General features: G+C 39.5%; 1 protein-coding gene across 4 annotated transcripts in view; it reads left to right on the top strand.

The window, feature by feature from the left end:
- The window catches only part of XDH (xanthine dehydrogenase), a 70,512-nt gene that overhangs the window by 1,725 nt on the left and 53,496 nt on the right, over nt 1-15,291 (top strand). The window contains exons 2-4 of one of the 4 annotated variants that reach the window (XM_072035487.1): nt 6,314-6,366; nt 10,413-10,692; nt 12,506-12,538. The exons of 2 other annotated variants lie outside the window; for them this stretch is intronic. The gene's annotated coding sequence lies outside the window, so the exon portion shown is untranslated. Of the gene's footprint in view, nt 1-6,144; nt 6,367-10,412; nt 10,693-12,505; nt 12,539-15,291 lie in introns of all 4 variants that reach the window. One more of the 4 variants, XM_072035486.1, reaches the window with a different exon arrangement.

Below are 15,291 nucleotides of genomic sequence, written 5' to 3'. Positions count from 1 at the left end.
TTGGAAAATACGTTGGCTCACAGGATTATTTGAATGTGAGAGTGTAATCTGTAGAGGAGTTAGCCATCTGACTAGCCTGTTCTCTGCTGTAACTGTAACCTCACCACGCATCTCTTTTCCCCAAAGGGGAACCGGTGGAAGTGGTTGATGACAAAGAGGCGAGATGTGGTTTTCAAGTCAGAATCACACCGAGCAGCGGTGGAAGCAGAAGGTTGGCAGCCACAAGTTGTAGTTTCTGTCCTCACCTCCGTCAGTCTCAGTGCTTTCAGCTCGTATTTGTTTATTTATTTTTTCCAACTTCCCTACTTGAGCAGTAGGGAAAATAATGCCAGTATTACCCCAGAAAGTTCTGAAAACTCTTAGTTTGAATGTAGTGTATTAATTAGTTTCTCCCGTCGGTGAAATAAAACTTAGTATATTCTGGTGGGTGTCACTTGCCGTTCTGGACCGATACGGGTTTATGCCAAACACTAACACATCTGTGTTACTGCTATGAGGAGTTGTCTTTGAATGTATTGGAATTGTTCTTGAAATGATAGGAACTTGGATGTTTGTGGATTTACAGGTGACAGAATAGAAATTTACCCCTAAGAACAGTTAATCTTCTTAAGCTTAAACTGCTTTTTTAAAAGAATGATTTTATTCTTCTTTTTTTTTATGTCTAATACGTAGCTCTTTGGCAACCATACAGTGTTGAATGCAGTGACAAACGGTGTATTGGTACATGTCACTGGTGCAGTGTAGAGGTAGGGCTGTTTTGGTTTTGCGGAGCTTTTGGATTTCTTTTTTTTGTTAGTGGATGTATGTTTTTGTTTCAGCTGTTCTGGGTCTTAGATGTTCCATGTGTTGTTTCTTGTGAGAGTGGATGTTCATAGCACAAGGTGAATTTTTGGGTGCAGGGGGTTAGTAGCTCCCCTAGCACAGAAGAGCTGATGTGGTGTTAGTGCAATAGCCACCTGACTGCTGCTGGATTGAGAGGAACGAAGACGTTTTGTGCTGTAGGCCTTGGATCTTTTTATGACTGTTTTATGACTAGTTCTAGAAGTAGTCCTATAACAAAAAGAATATATAAATAATAAAAAGAATAAGCAGGGTAAAACAGGTGGGCATCTGCACTGGTTTTAGGTATTTTGTTTTGGGTTGCTGTTGCAAGCTAAACTCAGCAAGTGGCGAAAGTGAAGTTTCTGCCACGTGACTGCGCTTGACTTTTTGGAGGTTTTCAGTCTTTTTGAAATGCTTGAAATGACTTTGAATTATCAAGTTGATTCCTTTGTGGTTTATAGTCCGCATTGATTTTAGAAATCCTTTTTTGATGTAAAGTCATATTTACTTTACCTGTCTTTATTCCTGATTTGTTCTGTGACGTACTGCTGATTTGGTATTGTTTATCATGTGTAGGATTTTCTTTTGGAGTCCCTGCCCATGACAGGGGGTTGGAATTAGCTGATCTTTAAGGTTCATCCCAGTGCTGTTCTGTGATTCTGTGCATGTTAGATGTGAAGATGCCTGCAAAGATAGCCCATGCCTTTGAGCTCTGAGAGTTATTCAGGGAGACATTGTGAAAGGAACCAAACCCCTAGACCTGGCTTGTACATGTTTGATGGTAGTTCTCATTTTTATCTCTATTGAGAACATTTGTGATTTGGAAATGGGACTGGCTAATTTTAGTGACTGGAGCTTACTGCAAGAAGCTATTCTGTGTTCCAGGCGTTTTGCTTTTGAAATTGTGTTAACAAACTCTTAGGAGGTTAAAGTATTGAATGAGCATGGTGGAAACACATAATATTTTGCAAAGCCAGTCTTTTACCAGGGGCTTTAATTACATAGGTATGAAGGACAGTAAATCAGATCTGTCCAATTACAGGTTTTGAACAAGTTCCAGTTATCGCGGTAATACAAGCAGCATTCGAGTGCCTCAGTAACGGCTTTCTGCCTTCTTGACTCAAAATGTATTCCATGGAAATCAGGGACTTCTGTGCAGAACACTGAAGTTTGATGTCTGTATGCTTTTTCCAGTTACTCATGACCTCCTGCAGGTTCCAGAGAGCTCCCAAGCCAGAGGTTAAAGACTCGTGAGCTGGCAGACTCACCTGACCTGCTGGTGGAAGGAAGGGGGGAAAGAGAGGTGGCGCATCTTGTCGGTTTGTGTTTTGTTCGTGGCTATTATAGAGCTGAACTAAAGAAGGTTTGTAGGAACAGTCTCCAACTCTGACAGTACTCGAAGCAGTCTGCAGACACGAGTGCGGTAGTAAAGGGCTGAAGTTTTCCTCTTTGTTTTGACTCAAATAACTGGAGATACTCTGTAGTTGGAAACATTTTATCATGTATTGCTGTTGCTTGGATTTTGGACAGCATTCTCTTGTATGGTCCCAGACAAACAGATACATTCTGAGAGTTTTACTCTGGAGCTCTGGACCATTGTGGATATTCCTTTATCCAGTGGAAAAAAAAGAAGTCCAGCGAAGATGAAATAGGCAACGTTTTCAAAGAAGCATTCCCCACTGAGATCTCCCAATTTAACCCAACTGTTTTATGTGTTTATGCCCAGTGGTAGCCACTCACCCTGTACATGCAATCACAAGCTCAGCATGGCCAAGTGGGATATGTAGCTATCAATATCTGGATTATAGAATCCGGCTTTCAGGCCTTTGAGTAGCAGAAGGATCTTCTCGTGCTCTTTGGTGGCCAGGACAGCTCCATCTTCACGATTTCTTTGCCGTTAATGTTTCCTCTCTTCGTTCCTTTGCTGGTGCTTAATTACAATTGCAATTATTTAAGCACTTTCTTTCTTATGTAGGTACAGGTTTCTTACGCAGCTTAAATATACTGATGTATGTAATAAGGGTACTGCAGCTGTGCTGTGGGTGAATGTACCCGATCGGTGTGTACGTTTTGTTCCTGTGAGGAAGTTTCCCAGAGGCAAGTTTTGCCAGGAAATATTCTGCCTTGCAGCTGTAATTGACTGGGCTTCACCACCGAGCCCGAGACAGGTGGGTTGACTTTTGGTTTAGTGTTGTATGGACCCAAGGTACTGGGAGAGAGGGAAAGGGATCGTGTGCCAGGTGAGTGAGTTGAGATGAGGAAAAAGGCTTGCTGCCACAACTCCGTGCATTTTAACTCTCGTTAGAACAACAAAACCTATTCCAAGAGTTCTGTGTTCTTTGTGGGTTTTGTTGGTTGGTTTTGTTTTTAAAGAAGGCTGGTGTGCTTAGCTCTTGTGTCTTTTTTAAAAATTTCATGTGTTATCGTGTGAGGCAGAATTTTCCCAGGTCAGCCACCCGACTTAAATTGTGAGATCTTGTCGAAGGCAGGAGGGAAGATGAGAGGTCCTTACAGTGCCCAAGGAATAACGTGCTGCTGGAAGAGTTCCTTCATGGGGTCAGTCACATTACAGTTAAAAACGAAAACCAGAGGAAAACACAATCAGTTGAAAGTATTATGACTAGAAACCTGAGTTAGTTTGAGTAGTTTAAATCCTTCATGTATCTGTATTTTAATATGTTCTTGATTCATAACAGGACCTTTCCTTAGGTTCTTTGAACATGCCCTTAAGATCAATGGAGAAATTGCTGCTTTCACAAGTGTGCCCTGTGTTGCATTTTTGCAGGGTAATACAAAGGTAAATAACTGTTTGGTTCAACTTTGTGTTTGCCTCAGGCCAGTCTGCCTTTACAGAAGTAAATAGCTCTTTTTACTGACTGAATCAGGCTATTTTAGCAAATGTGTGTGTCTTCTCTTGTTCCAAGTCACCTACTACGACAGCCAACTGCAAATAGTATCAGGGTAGGAGTGAGGCAAAGTGAAACTGTGTTTGCACAGTGATCAACTGAGTGAGAAGTAAACAAGGATGGTGGAAGAGATGCCTGGTTTTAAAAGTTGGGAGAAAATCTCCAAAGGCAGAGGTGATTGTGTAAGGAGAAATAGCCTTAAAGAAATACAGGATCCTGTGCTCCCAGCTTCATCCTAGCCCTCCATGCTTGCTAGAGTTAGAGGGGGACAGCTAGCTCTGTGTCCTCGTGGCTTGAGCACTCCTAATAGTGTTTTCCCACATCATTGCCAGCAGTGCAGACAAACTCACAATTTAGACCCATCAGCACGGAAATCTGCATCCTCTCTGATTTATCTGCTTACTTGGGAATGGCTGGGCCATGCTGAGAGCTGAGTGCAGACCATTCGGATGAATTCCTCGTCACCCCTGGTTGTTGTTTTTTTTTTTTTTTTTTTGTGTGATGGCATAACCTCCCTGGCTGGGGTTTGTCTGATGCAGTATTGCAGTGGTAGGGAGTAAACCCAGCTATAGGGGCGTCTTGATTTTCCCCTGCTGGTGATTTCTGTGGCGGGTATCCTCTAATTTTGCATGAGGCAGAGGTATGCATTTGCATTTGTTCTGTTTGATCCGTGTAACTCAGTCTAATAAAAAGCATTAAGATCTGCTGACTCTTTGAAATAGTTAGCAGCTTTGTTCATGTCTCCAAGCTACCAGTCTTCCCAGGTCTGTCAGTGATCAGACGCTCATTCGATGCCTGAATGTGTAGCATGCTGATAGTTGCTCTCCATGAAGTAGTTGCTTTCCTGCAGGCCTGAGTTGCTAGTTAGATAAGACTGCTAAGGACTTGTTGGCAAAGGGGTGTTTTATAATTTTTCTCTCTTACTACTTTCCGTGTTCACAAGTGGTTACTTGGCACGAGTGTTGCACATCTATGAAGTGTTGGTTTGTTGTTTGTGTCTCCTCGCTGTCTTTTGGGGCCCAAAATATTTTTCCAGAGAATTGTGCTGTTTGGGACTGTTTTTGCAAATAACCTTCTATTTGGTGATGACTCATACATATATAAACAGGAGAAAAAAAAAAAAAAGAAAAAAAAAAGAAGAACAATTAGTATGACCTTCATCAATATTGAATTGTGGATGAAATGGATAAAATGTCTTGAAAAACTAACTGGGACGTGCAGCTCTTTTGAAGCCGTGTGCAAATTCTGCCATCTCTAGTTAAGAATCACAGTGGGCAGAGAAGTCTTTTGTCTTTTTGCTGCCTCCAGTGCAAGGAAAATGTTTTATTTGTATTACTAAAACTTATCTCTAGGATAGAGTAGCAGAATGTAAATAGACAAGATAAAGCCCTTCTTCCCCTGTGCCTCCCACTCTTATACCGTAACAGTGAACTCCTTCTTGGAGGGTTTTTTCTAGTCTCAGGGCACTTCACAGTTTTGCTTATAAGCAGGATTGGGAAAAACTCATTTACTTTGTCTTTAGTATTCTCTTAAGGGTGACCTCTCTGTCATTGAGGTTGGTTTGGGCAAAAAGGTTCCTAAAGCCAGTGCTGTGAAAGAACAGTGCAGTAGTTTTGCCCCCCTGCTTAAAATCCAATGTAGTTATATTAGCTGTTAGCTACGTTTTTTGCTTTTAAATTAAAAAATGTGACTTTGCAAGAATAGCGGAAGTCACTTACTGGAAGAGAAGACGAAAGAAATGTAGATTCAGGTTTTTCTATCCTTTTCAATGGCTTTCTTATTAGCTTTGTGAGGAAATCAGGCCAATCGTGTCGATAACAGTCACCTAATGTTATTGCTGAAATAACAGCCGCCTTGTTTCTGCGGTGTTTTTAACTCTTTAGTTTTCCAAAATAGAGAGGAACGTTCTTGTCTCGTTCAAGAAACTCAGTGGTTATGCTGGGAGCTGTATCAGAAGATTTCAAGAAGAAATCTTGTCATTTACCTAACCTGTTCAAGAGCTCACGCTGCTTGTCAGAGAGGGCTCATTTTTTGCAATGGGAATTCTGTTTTCTTTTAGTGTGCCTGTGTCTACCTAAGATTTTTGTTCTAGTGAACAATTTAGTTGGCTGAATGTACTTTTTATTTCAGGAAACTGGACAAAAATTGCAGACAAAATTCCTGCATGCTGTGATATTTAAAATTAAACACTATTTGTAATCAATTGTTGAAGTTTCGTCCGTCCCCTTATTGTTTTTGTTTTTTTTTTTTTCTACCAGAAACCAATTCTGGAGATTGTCCCCAAATGAATGATTAGTGCTGCCTTGTCACCAAATTACCATACCCGTGTTTCCAGGAGATTCATGAGGACTTCCTGATACACCTTTCAAGGTTGCTCTCATCTTGTTTTAAAATAATCTTCCATTTAATTCTTCAGGTACAAATAGCTTCACAGAGGAGAACTATGAAAGACTGGAAGCTTTTCCAACTCTAAATTTCTTTGCCTCTCCTGCCATCTTGTGGGACTTCAGAGAACATTCACTGTGCTTATTGATACCTAAGATAAAGTGTTTTTTTTTTATGGTCCCACTAACTGTTGAGCAAAGGAAACACTGAATCTAGCTGTACTCTGTCCTCTGCAACATCAGCTTGACCAGGGGTAAGTGATCTAACCCAACTCTGCTATACATGTTGCTTTACTGGCAAAATCAGGTTTGGTTGCTAGCTGTTCTTGTAGGAAGTGATTTATAGTTGTGGAAGATGGAAGATTTTCCTATGCAAATCTGAATCCAAGGCAAACTTTGACTTTCTTTGTAGAAAATGCTCCTCTAAATTTCCTCTAGTAAAAGTACCCCCCCCCCAAAAAAAAAAACACCAACAACAAACAAACAAAAACAAACGTTAAAAGTAATATTTTTGAGAGCATGCTCTATGACCAGCAGCTGAATCTCTATAAAAACCTCAGTAGAAATATTTCTTTCAATCCAAATGCAAGCTAAGAAAGCTAAGATAGACTGAGAGGTCCTTCTGTTCACTGGCTTTGAAGTAGGGCTCCTGAACAGTTTGGGAGAGCAGTGGTGGAGATGTTTGTAGATGAGCCACAACAAGATGCTGAGAAAGAGTAACTCTGGCCAGTATGGCACACTAGCTCTTCTCCTTTGATTCACCTGCTGCAGCAATCCTGTTACCTGTCCACAACAGTTATTGTAACAAAAGTTTTTCATGGATGTGATTTGTTGACGTTGTCATAACACTTCACTAATGGAGGAAGGAAATAAACTCAAAAATATCTTAAATTGTTTCAGATTACAGTTGACTCTGCACCTGTTTGTAAACATAGATTTGTAGGGTAGTCCTGGGTCTGTTATTTCAACACAGCACTGTTACCTGTAAAATCGTTCTGACTGTAGTTTTTTAGATTAAATAAACCAGGGAATCGAGTATGAGTAAACTGTAACATTGAGATTGTGTGCCTGCAAGTGCAGTCAGTAGGGCTTTATTTATTATATCTTGAACAGGATTAGAGTCCTTCAGGGTGTGTAAGTTGTTACAACTATAAGGAAAAGCGATTTTGAGCCTGATGCCTATGACCAAAGATTTTGTTAGTGCAATTCAGTGGCTTAAAATTTTATGTAAAATGTTTGAGATCAACTTTTAATCTTCGAGCTTAAACTTTAACATTCAGATCTCATCTTCATCATGCCATAGTTAGCACTAAAGTAAACATGTGTGAGAAGTCCATCTTTGTTAACCAAAGGTTTTAATCTAGCAGGACAAGGAAGAACCAGTATGCATCTTCCAGGTAGCAGCACATATTTCTGAGGCCTAAACAGAAATAAATCATTGATGTTAACCAGACCTGCAGAGTCCATAGTGATGACTGTTAGGTTGTGTACATCATCTGTTGAAAAGGAACAAACCTTGAGGTGGAATTTCTGAAGATTGGAGAGAAAAAAAGTAAGATTTAACTGCAGAAGAGCCAATGTAGCACTTAGGAAGGGCTCTGGCTACCTTCTAGGAATATGCAAAATATCAACTAGGAAGTATATATTCAAATCAATGCAGCTTAACCACAAGATACTGTTTCTGCAAGGGCTTTCATTTCCTTTTTTTTCTCTGATTTGGCTGTGAACCAAGGGCAATTCAGCTATGGCCTATCATGCTGCAAAGAGATATTTCATCAGCATCACTTTCCAACTATTAGGCAAACAAATTTGGAGGTTAAAATTACAAACAAGGGTTTACAAAGGTTGCACAATTGCTAATGCCTGGAGTACTGTGTGTAACTGCCCAGTTCCACAGCCTTTTGTGAAGGCTACCAAGGTTTTGCAATTTCTACAAGTGGTCTTTTAATAAGGTCCAAAGTCAAACCTTCAAAGGAGATGGGAACATTTATGGAAGTAACACTCTTTGTGATGGGAGTGTTCCAAGTGTTAAGCTCTGGAGTAGAATTTCTTTGCAGGACAATTCCTGCTGGACTGCCCTGCTTATTTCAAGGCAGTTCTCACTGTCTAGGAAGAATTATGAGACGTCAGGGCTGGGGACTGACTCCCTTTTCCCTGAATTTATGTATGTCAGCAGATGATATTCTGCAATAACAACACTGGACCAAATGATTTACTGATAAATGGGAATATAGGACTGCAACAGAAGTCCTAGACGATAGTGGGTAATATCTGGAAAATATAGTCAACTGAAAGGTTTGCAGGACAGTGGAATGATGAGCTCTCGCTGCTCTCAGGGCTCTTTCCTTCTGCCTGTTGCTAGATCAGCTAGTGGACTCATGGAATTTCTGTGTATGTAAAGCAGTGAACATAAGAAAAGTTGTCTTTCATCTGTGTTCCACCACAGATGGGAGTCTGAGAGTTGGAGATAAAGTCATGGGAATTTGCTTAATTTAGCTCTGCAACATTGCAAAGCTCAGAGTCTGTTTTTTGGTAAACAATGGAGAACTCTTTATTTTTCTTATGACACTGGAATAAATGAAATTCCAAGATACCAGTTTTAGCTGAAAAGCTGTAATACAAATTTCAAAAAATTAATTAGAAGATGTATTTTAAAGTGGTAGAAATAGTGGATGATTTTGTCAATTAAGAAAAAAAAAAGTAAACCAAGAAAGTCCCCTAGCCCAGACGCTGTAAAAATGGGAATACTTATCTCTGAGGATGGGGATTTCCCATCTATGGGGATAATTATTTATCATATATTCCCACTCTATGGAGATTTACTGACCTCAACCTCAGGGAAGTCAGTGGTGATAAATGATTCAAGAAATTTTCTGACTGGGTCTGGTTGTCCCACCAGAAGGATTTACTGTGGGTTCTTTATCCTTACAGTTGTGTTCTCAGCCTCTTCACTGTGTACCTAGGCTTCTTAGGAAATGGTACAGGGCTAAGAAATTGAGAATAGAAGTGATAAGGTAAATCTAACCTAAGCATAAAGGTCTACATGGGGAAGCTTAGCTGTGCCAGAAACACTTTCTGGGGCATTTAGGTTATATTATGGAAATAAGAGTGTACTAAAAAAACAAACCAAAACAAAAAAAAACAACTATAGAAGGAGACCAGTAACTTCGCCAGAGGATGGGAAATTGAGAAAGTGGTGAAGAAGGTAATGGGCAACTAGATCATCGGTGGCCCATAAAGTATCAGGGCTTAAATTAACTAATGAAACACTGAAGGTAACTGGGACAGAAGGGACTGGGATAACACTGCCACCTTTTTGGAGACTCTAAACTGAGACTAGAGGATAAAACAATCACTGGGCAATTCTTGTACGCACTCGAGGCAGGGACTAATTTGTTGGGAAGGGATTTGATGCTGAAATCGGGTATTCAAATAATAAATTGTCAGACTGGAATAACAGTTTCAATGAAGTTATTGACAGAAGATGATGAAAAAGAAATAGACCCCATAGTGTGGGTCAAGGAAGGAAATAGAGGAGGAATTAATATCGCTCCCCTGAGGATAGATTTGCAGGAAGGATATGAGGCAATAAAGCTTAAGCAATACCCTATCTTAACTGAGGGACAAATTAGTCTTTAATCAGTCCTTTTATCTCTGATTTAAGATAAATTATTGGAGCCATGCAAGTCTCCCTTTAACACTCCTGCCCTTTTGGTGTAAGGAAGGCTGCTGGTTCTTGCCAGCTGGTACAGGATCTATGAAAAATTAATGGGGTAGTGTGGAAGCACCACCCTGTGGATCCAAATCCATGATGAGCAAGATCCCACATGAGCATAAGTGGTTCACTGTGACAGATTGAAAAGATGCCTTTTGGGCCTGTCCAGTGGGCCCTGTGAGCAGAAACATATTTGCCTTCGAGAGTTAAGACCCTGAAATAGGATAGGAACAACAATATAGATGGACCTATATAGTTTTACCTCAGGGTTTCACAGAATCACCAAATTTATTTGGGCAAGTTTTAGAGCAATTCTGACCTCTGGAAGGGCTTTTGCTGTTACAAATATGTGGATGATCTTTTTATTATCAGGACAGATATCATGAGAGAAGAAGGGAAAAAAAATAAGGGGAAGAGGAGAAATTAAAATTTGGTCAAATAAAATTGTACATTTATGGTATAGAAGAGAGTCGAGTAGTTTGTGCATCTGTAGTACTCACCAGTGAGGAAACAGGAGGAATTAAGCATTGGGTCACAGGGAATATGAGATTATGATTTACTTGTACTGTGTGTTTCTCTTCACAGGACATCTGCCATTGCAGTTGTGAATAAATTAGCTTCACAGAAGACGCTGTCAAGAAAATCATTGAGATATTTCTCATAACTTATTGGGACTGACTGTAATTGCTTGGGAGGGGAAAACACAGAGCCTTTCAAAATACTGGATGTATTAGGAGCACTTTGTTTGAGAAGCTGACAATGAAAGAAGTTATATTTAGTGAATATAGTTATGAGCCATTCCATGATGAAAACACAATGTCCTATAAACAGGAGGGAGGGGAAAAAAGCAGAATCAGAAGTCTAGGTAAGATATTAAATGTATATATCCCATAAATCACATAAAGCTCTCTCATTTCTAAGTACTTTAAATGAGCTGCTTCAGAAGCCAGTACTGTTTATTTTATTTATTATTATTTTTTTAAGTATACTATTTATGATTTTTCTATGCACAACAGACCTGAATGCCTCCTCACAATGTGCTTTTAAGCCTAGCTGGACAGGTGTTAGGGTCTGTTAACTTGCCTTAAACAGAACGGGAAACTTCTTTTGATTTAGCATGAACACTAATTTTTGCAGCAGCAAAAGATGCCTGAATGAGTGCTAGGTAAGAGAAATCTAAATAGAATACATTGTTCTTTTAGTATGGTTCTTATGAAAGAGCAATGGGATCTATTCAAGAAATGTCTTTGAGGCAAGCACTCTCCATATATTTCTATTGCTTCTCTGGAAAATGAGTGGTTCTTTGAAAAACCTAGATTACTCAAAGAGAGGGAAACCAGAAGATTGCTGAGAGGAGTAAGACTTACACTCTTAAGATAGTTAGGTAGCAGTGTAAAAGGTAAAACTGAAGGAAATGAAGATACACAAAGGAAGCCTTAGGAGCCATCTGCTCCAGCCTTTCCTTTCTCGTAAAAGAAACTATGGAGCCAGATAGAAATCTCCAGGTGACTAACCATGACCATAGGTGAGATGTCTGACTGTGCAAACACTGACCTCTGCTGAACTTACTGCGGATATATGTTTTGGGTGTATCAACACACCTGAGTGCAAGACTGCCAGACAGAAAGCCCTGTAAGGTCACATTCCCTCCTGGGGCATTGTTCAGCCCAGGCTGAATGCTGGGCTGTGTGACTGGCTGCAGAACTCTTGAAATACAAAATAGGTCATTAAATAATTGTCTTCTGACTTAGTAGAAGAAAGCTCTAGACCTGTTTACAGCGTAACTCACTTGCTGCACCTTCTCAGAGACCATCTGTGATAAGTGTTGCCTGCCTGGCTTATTTGAAGTGTAATTTTTACCCTATTAAACATGGTGTCATCTGGAGTAATTTCTTCTTTCACTTGAGGAAAGAGTGTTCTGCTGTCTTGCTATAACTACTAACCAGTTGTCAGGTCTTCATTCATGATCCTCACAATCAAAGATGGTTATTTAAAATAACGTGTGAGATGCAATATTAAACTGATCAGCAGTTTAATGGTCTTTAATGTTTAATGATTTTGATACATCCTGTATATGGAAAGGGAACAACAAAAATTTGGTTGGATTTTTCAACTTGGAGCAAGTGAGGAGGTTTACAAGGTCTCACCAAACAATCTGACAAGAGGTTCTTCTGCAGTCGAGGAAATTAATATTGTCATTTGGATAATGATGTTTAAATGATTTAATAGTACTCAAAATTGTGATTAGTCAGTTACAGTAGCATGGAAGCTTTTTGCATTGTGATAAATGTTTGCTGAGATTTTACATATCAATACATCAAGTGAATATATGAAGTGCTGCAAAGATTTCTGAAGACTTTAAAATAAAAAGCATATAATGTAACTGCTACTTTTCAGATCACAAATTGAAAGGACAAAAGAGAAAACAAGTTATGTGGATTATTTACCCTGATTATCTCTGTTACCATGTTTCAGATTGCTTTCGCTTTTCTCAGTGGAATAAATAGAGCAAAGAACTGTTTTTTTTTTAGTTAAGCATTAGTAAGTCTATAATGACAGACTGTCAATAAGTGACTTCTGTATTTTTTTCTATTAGTCCTCTGTAGGCTGTCCATATTTAAGTAAAATCTTGCTTATGAGACATTTATTTTTCTCAGTGCTTTTCATCATCATTTTAGGAACTGGAAACAGAAAGGACAAAGGCAGCTGAGGTATGTTCTGAATGTCCCAATGTAACACTTGTCAATTGCATAAATGGATTTTGTAATCTGTTGCCCTGTTCCTTGCACAGTGTGGATTAAGTTAATTATTTATAGCTTGTCAGGGCAGCAGTTTAAGAGTCCTGTGTAATGCAGAAGTTGAGTACGACAGGAAGCCATCCTGCCCCGACTGGTCAGTCAGGGCAGGGGCTAGAAGAGTTTAAGTGATAGAGGTGGAATTATTTAGAGATTTTTTTTTTTCCTAAAGGAACAAAATCACCTTCCCATTTGCCCCCTGAAATAATTTTTCTCATGATCATGAATTTTTCATTGTTTAAATGTTTGTGTTGCCCTTGTCAAGCTCTTTCTTTTCCCTAGGTTTAGATGCCTAGCACTGTCCACAAGCCTGTTATGGACTGTCTTGAAATAGCAAGCACTAACAGAGTGAAGAGACCATCTCAACAATTTTAATGCTTAGTCACTAGATTGAGTGCCTTGGGTTGAAATGAGGGCGAGATCACATTATGCTCAATATAGTGTATATACTCGCTTTACATTACTATTTACATAAACAGTAGAATGTGGTTTTTTTCCAGTTCCTTCATCTTTGATAATTTATACTTACGAGAGGATTTGCTGCATTTCAACTTGTCTCAACCAAGGCTTTGGGTGGTAGAGCTGCCATCAGTGGGCAGTCGATGATATTTCATGGCTGGCAGTCTCTCTCTTGGTTGTAGGCTGGACAGAGCAGGGCAGGTGAGAAGACAGCCCGACTGGGTGCCTCGCTGACCATCCCTGCCTGCCCCTCACTGGGCACGGGGCCCAGGCACTGGTTGCTGGGCCCTTGACCCTACCAGTACTGCTGCTGATCTCCCCAGCAAACTGAGTTCAGGACCTGCTCCCTTTCCTCACCCAATAGGGACGTGTTTTCTGTGAAGTTGCTGCTGCGTCAGGCGTTCACTGATTAGCAGACCCTGAACATGGAATCTTTTTCTCCCCCGTTAGTTTATCCTGAGCAGCATGTCATCTTCCTGCATTGAAACGTCTTCTGACATCAGTGTGGTTAAGAGATCAAGGGCAATAATGTTTTTTCTCACAGGCAATGCTGACACAAACATTGTTTATGCTGCATGTTGAAATTTAGGAACAGGTCTTATAAATTCAAAGGCAGCATTAATAATGGTACACTCCATGCCTCCAAACTGGAAAGGAATCAATTTTATATGTAATATATTTTTTAGTTGTTTTAGCATAATAGCATCACCATGTAATACAGGTAAGATATGTAAATATAAATTAAACAATTCAGTTTATCTTAGCAGATTGCAACATTATCTGTAGTAGTGAATACAGCGATTCAGCACTAGTCATTCAGTAATTCATTAACAGATCACTGAATTGTTACAACAGAATAGTCTTTGAACATTCTGCTCTTGGTAAACTCTCCCTACTCACCAGATTATGTACTGTGGAATAAACTACTCTATAGCTGTTTCTTAGTCAAGAAAACAAAACATTTCCAGGAAAATTATTACTATTACATTGTCTTTTCATATTTATGTAATTTCCATGCCTTCCAAGTCAGTGTAGGAAAACATTCAAGCATTTATTTTATTTACTTACTTTTTATTGCTCTTATATTACATCCTTTTTGCTGGGACATCAACGCCATTAAGTGTAAACAAGCTATATACATGTTAAATTTCATTTAATGTTGCAGACAATTTGCATTCAGATTCTGATCTCAGTGAAACCAGGGTGGTTTCCCACTAAGCGGAATTTTTCAGATATCATTCAGTGTTTATTTAACTTCCCTCCCACTGAGTCCAGTGAGAAAGCATTTGAAAATTTCACCCTTGGTGTCATCACTGTTTGTCCAGCTGTTTGGCCAGGTCATTTAACTTTTCTGTACCACAACAATTTCCTCCAGAAGATGCGAGAAAAGTCTAAATCTAGCCCTTTGTTACCCGCATGAAAGTGGAGTGTGTAAAAAGACTGGTTTTCTACGAATCTGCCTTTGCAAATGATACTTTTATACACTTAAAATATTCTAAAAGCTATACCTAGCTTTTAGAATATAAAATATTATTTGAATATTTATTCTTTGAATGAATTTAATATAAACAATTAACAAAACTGGAAATGTCCTTTTAGTCCAAATAATGGATGTATTCGTGGAAAAATGGAGATTACTCAATACATGACTCCACTCCATAGATCAAAATGGGGCTTTGAAGGTCAGTTTGTTTAGGGCTGCATCTCATAGGAAGAGACAAATAGGGTAAATGAATCCTGCCTTTAAAGGATAAAATGTAGCTTCCAGAAGGGAGTTAAGTGAAAGCCTGTCTGCCATCAATTTCTGCTGTTTGTGAAATCGTCATCATGTATGAGACTGGTTTCCGTTCCTTGATCTTACGGGTGTTCTACTAGACTGGGGTTCTTCTCTCCATCTTTGTAGCTGCTTTGTCTTCCACAGGGTGGAAGTGGTGGAGCAGAGCCTGCTTTGACATACTGCTCATCCTGCTTTTCTTAGCTATCCTCCTTATTTTGGGACAGTGGGACCTTCCCCTTATCTGCTTAACATACTCCCCACTGCTGTGCCACACCATCACTTATAAATATGCAAGGTTAGGGGAATTCTCCACTGCAAAAGCACCTATTGCAAAAACACAACGTTGTTTCTCACGGGGAGTAAAAGCCTTTTGTATCTATTAAATCAAAGCGAGTAATATTGGCTGTCTGACCACTTAAACTTTAGATGCTTT

This window comes from Anas platyrhynchos, chromosome 3 (genome assembly GCF_047663525.1).
Source record: "Anas platyrhynchos isolate ZD024472 breed Pekin duck chromosome 3, IASCAAS_PekinDuck_T2T, whole genome shotgun sequence".
NCBI lineage: Eukaryota > Metazoa > Chordata > Aves > Anseriformes > Anatidae > Anas > Anas platyrhynchos.
The sequence above is the reverse complement of the archived record's forward strand: the minus strand, read 5'-3'. Positions and strand labels throughout refer to the sequence as shown.